This window comes from Mustelus asterias, chromosome 7, assembly GCF_964213995.1.
Source record: "Mustelus asterias chromosome 7, sMusAst1.hap1.1, whole genome shotgun sequence".
NCBI classification, from domain to species: Eukaryota; Metazoa; Chordata; class Chondrichthyes; order Carcharhiniformes; family Triakidae; genus Mustelus; species Mustelus asterias.
In genome coordinates, this window is record NC_135807.1 from 139,739,620 (window position 1) to 139,744,619 (window position 5,000).

The following is a 5,000-nucleotide window of genomic DNA, read 5'->3' on the forward strand; positions in this document are numbered from 1 at the left end:
CAGACAATAAATCGTGCGTTTGTTTACCTGTATGTCCATCATGGACTTGTCGAGTCTGTGAGGCTTTGCCTGGTCCAGGATGATCGACGCCACCGTTGGTTCGTGGGTGTCACTGCAGGCAGCTGAGATGGATGATGACGACCCCTGCTGGTCTTTCGCGGTCGGTGCCGACCAAAATGGCTGCTCCCATAGGTCGCACGTGGGCAATGGCACCAAAATCAGCGACCCCTGGTGGTCGCGCGTCTCTTGCGACTCCGTCGTCTGGAATGGCGATGTCCTGGCCTCGCACGTGGAAGAAGCCCTTGACGATGCCGACGACGAGGAAACCGGCTCCGGGGAGTCACACGCCGCACTGCTGTTCCTGGATGGAAGTTTGGATCGGCGTACCTTCGAATAATGCCCCTTCTTGCCGCAGGCAGAGCACAACACCGCTTTAGCGGGACATCGCTGCCGAGGGTGCTTCACTCCCCCACAGAAGTAACACCGCGGGCCGCCTGGAGCTGCTGCCGTCGTCAGGCCCGAGGGTGGGAACGCAATCACGCAGTTTTTCGGTCCCGTTGAATGAAGTGGGGTCTGTGCCTGCCCCTGCCACGCTGTCTCCACGTGGTCGTCGGGGTACATCGCCAGACTTTTGGAGGCCGTTTCTAGCGCATCTGCTAGCTCTATGGACTTAGTGAGATCGAGATTACCTTGCTCCAACAGCCGAAGGCGGATGTAAGACGAGCCGATTCCCGCCACAAACGCATCTCGAGCGAGGTCGTTCATGTTCTGGTCTGCCGACACTGCTTTGCAGTTACAGCCCCTGGCTAGCTGTAGGACTCGCACGTGTACTGTTCCGTCGTTTCGCCGGCTGCCGCCGTCAAGTGGCTAAGAGATATCGAGCATGCATCTCGTTCGGCGGTTTAATGTAGCGCTTCTTAAGAAGCTCGAGGGCCCCTTTGTAGTCGGTGGCCGCACGGATCGCTAAATATACAGCGTCGCTTACCCTCACGTGGAGGACCCGGAGTCTGTCGGTGGTGACCGCTGCGGAGGCTTCGAGGTAATCCTGAAAGCATTTCAACCAGTGGTCGAAGGTGTTCGAGGCGCCCGCCGCACGTGGGTCCAACGTGAGCCGTTCGGGTTTAAGCATTTGCTCCATGTTCTCTGTGTCGTTTTTTTTTCAACGAAGAGAGTTCAATTGTAGTCAATAAAATTGATGCGCGATATAACTCACGAGGCTAGAGGTACTCGGGGAAATAAAGGCTTTTATTGACTACAACAATAGAGCTACCATATATAATACACGATCCCAGACTGAAGGGTCCCAGACAGAGCAGTGACCTTTATACCTCTCCCAGGAGGCGGAGCCCGACTGGGATGTACCATAAGAACTATATTACAGGTAGAACAGCCCAACCCTAACCCCAACAGTAACAAGTAGAACAGCCCAACCCTAACCCCAACAGTAACATGTAGAACAGCCCAACCCTAACCCCAACAGTAACATACATACAGACTCATAGTACTGGCCAGACCCTGGCTCAGCACTACCTGGTGGGAACCAACAATGGTTCACCACACTCAGTCTGAGAGGCCAGTTTTAAGGAGCGTCTTAAAGGAGGAGAGAGAGATAGGGAGGGAGAGAGAGAGAGAGAGAGAGAGATAGGGAGGGAGAAAATGATAGAGATAGAGGGAGGGATAAAGGGAGAGACAGATAGGGAGAAGGAGAGACAGTGAGAGAGGGAGAAAGACCGAGAGGGAGAGATAGACAGGGAGAGGTAGAGAGGGAGAGGTAGAGAGGTTTAGGGAGGTAATTCCAGACCTTAGGGTCCCCAGGCAGCTGAAAACATGGGTGCCGATGATAGAGCGATGGGAACCGGGGATACTTAAGAGGCTGGAATTGGAGGAGCGCAGAGATCTCGGAGGGTTGTAGAGGCTGGAGGAGGTGACAGAGATAGGTAGGGGTGGAGGGGCTGGAGGAGGTTACAGAGATAGGTAGGGGTGTAGGGGCTGGAGGAGGTTACAGAGATAGGGAGGGGTGTAGGGGTTGGAGGGGGTTACAGAGATAGGGAGGGGTGTAGGGGCTGGAGGAGGTTACAGAGATAGGGAGGGGTGTAGGGGCTGGAGGAGGTTACAGAGATAGGGAGGGGTGTAAGGGCTGGAGGAGGTTACAGAGATAGGGAGGGGTGTAGGGGCTGGAGGAGGTTACAGAGATAGGTAGGGGTGTAGGGGCTGGAGGAGGTTACAGAGATAGGGAGGGGTGTAGGGGTTGGAGGGGGTTACAGAGATAGGGAGGGGTGTAGGGGCTGGAGGAGGTTACAGAGATAGGGAGGGGTGTAGGAGCTGGAGGAGGTTACAGAGATAGGGAGGGGTGTAGGGGCTGGAGGAGGTTACAGAGATAGGGAGGGGTGTAGGGGCTGGAGGAGGTTACAGAGATAGGGAGGGGTGTAAGGGCTGGAGGAGGTTACAGAGATAGGGAGGGGTGTAGGGGCTGGAGGAGGTTACAGAGATAGGGAGGGGGTGTAGAGGCTGGAGGAGGTTACAGAGATAGGGAGGGGGTGTAGAGGCTGGAGGAGGTTACAGAGATAGGGAGGGGTGTAAGGGCTGGAGGAGGTGACAGAGATATAGGGGCGCAGGGGCTGGAGGAGGTTACAGAGATAGGGAGGGGTGTAGGGGCTGGAGGATGTTACAGAGATAGGGAGGGATGTAGGGGCAGGAGGAGGTTACAGAGATAGGGAGGGGTGTAGGGGCTGGAGGAGGTTACAGAGATAGGGAGGGGTGTAGGGGGCTGGAGGAGGTTACAGAGATAGGGAGAGGGTTGTTGGGGGCTGGAGGAGGTTACAGAGATAGGGAGGGGTGTAGGGGGCTGGAGGAGGTTACAGAGATAGGGAGAGGGTTGTTGGGGGCTGGAGGAGGTTACAGAGATAGGGAGGGGTGTAGGGGGCTGGAGGAGGTTACAGAGATAGGGAGGGGTGTAAGGGCTGGAGGAGGTGACAGAGATAGGGAGAGGGTTGTTGGGGGCTGGAGGAGGTTACAGAGATAGGGAGGGGTGTAGGGGGCTGGAGGAGGTTACAGAGATAGGGAGGGGTGTAAGGGCTGGAGGAGGTTACAGAGATAGGGAGGGGTGTAGGGGCTGGAGGAGGTTACAGAGATAGGGAGGGGTGTAAGGGCTGGAGGAGGTTACAGAGATAGGGAGGGGTGTAAGGGCTGGAGGAGGTGACAGAGATAGGGAGAGGGTTGTTGGGGGCTGGAGGAGGTTACAGAGATAGGGAGGGGTGTAGGGGGCTGGAGGAGGTTACAGAGATAGGGAGGGGTGTAAGGGCTGGAGGAGGTTACAGAGATAGGGAGGGGTGTAGGGGCTGGAGGAGGTTACAGAGATAGGGAGGGGTGTAAGGGCTGGAGGAGGTTACAGAGATAGGGAGGGGTGTAAGGGCTGGAGGAGGTGACAGAGATAGGGAGGGGTGTAGGCGTCTGGAGGAGGTGACCGAGATAGGGACGGGGTGTAGGGGCTGGAGGAAGTTACAGAGATAGGGAGGGTGTAGGGGTCTGGAGGATGTTATAGAGATAGGGAAGGGTATAGGGGCTGGAGGAGGTTAGAGAGATGGGGAGGGTGTAGGGGCTGGAGGAGGTTGCAGAGATAGGGAGGGTGAAGGGGCTGGAGGAGGTGACAGAGATAGGGAGGGGTGTAGGGGCTGGAGGAGGTGACAGAGATAGGGAGGGGTGTAGGGGCTGGAGGAGGTTACAGAGATAGGGAGGGGTGTAGGGGCTGGAGGAGGTTACAGAGATAGGGAGGGGGTGTAGGGGCTGGAGGAGGTTACAGAGATAGGGAGGGGGTGTAGGGGCTGGAGGAGGTTACAGAGATAGGGAGGGGTGTAGGGGCTGGAGGAGGTTACAGAGATAGGGAGGAATGTAGGGGCTGGAGGAGGTTACAGAGATAGGGAGGTTTATAGGGGCTGGAGGAGGTTACAGAGATAGGGAGGGGTATAGGGGCTGGAGGAGGTTACAGAGATAGGGAGGGGTGTAGGGGCTGGAGGAGGTTACAGAGATAGGGAGGGGTGTAGGGGCTGGAGGAGGTTACAGAGATAGGGAGGGGTGTAGGGGCTGGAGGAGGTGACAGAGATAGGGAGGAGTGCAGGGGCTGGAGGATGTTTCAGAGATAGGGAGGGGTGTAGGGCTGGAGGAGGTTACACAGATAGGGAGGGGGTGTAGGGGCTGGAGGAGGTTACAGAGATAGGGAGGGGTGTAGGGGCTGGAGGAGGTTACAGAGATAGGGAGGGGTGTAAGGGCTGGAGGAGGTTTCAGAGATAGGGAGGGGCGTAGGAGCTGGAGGAGGTTACAGAGATAGGGAGGGGGTGTAGAGGCTGGAGGAGGTTACAGAGATAGGGAGGGGTGTAGGGGCTGGAGGAGGTTACAGAGATAGGGAGGGGGTGTAGAGGCTGGAGGAGGTTACAGAGATAGGGAGGGGGTGTAGAGGCTGGAGGAGGTTACAGAGATAGGGAGGGGCGTAGGAGCTGGAGGAGGTTACAGAGATAGGGAGGGGTGTAGGGGCTGGAGGGGGTGACAGAGATAGGGAGAGGTGTAGGGGCTGGAGGAGGTGACAGAGATAGGGAGGGGGTGTAGGGGGCTGGAGGAGGTGACAGAGATAGGGAGGGGTGTCGGGGCTGGAGGAGGTGACAAAGATAGGGAGGGGTGTAGGGGCTGGAGGAGGTGACAGAGATAGGGAGGGGTGTCGGGGCTGGAGGAGGTGACAGAGATAGGGAGGGGTGTAGGGGCTGGAGGAAAGTTACAGAGATAGGGAGGGGGTGAGTACATCGAGGGATTTGAAAACGAAGATGAGAATTTTTAAAATGAGTTGTTATTGACATTAGTCAGAAGGAGTCACTGTTAGTGAAAGGGGCGGTGAACTCAGATCGGGAGATTGCCAGAGTGTGGGGTAGACTAACACTAACAGCTCAGGATCCGTCCCTGCACTGACTGAGGTAGTTCATGTAGAGAACCCCAATCCACCCGTGGTCAGATGA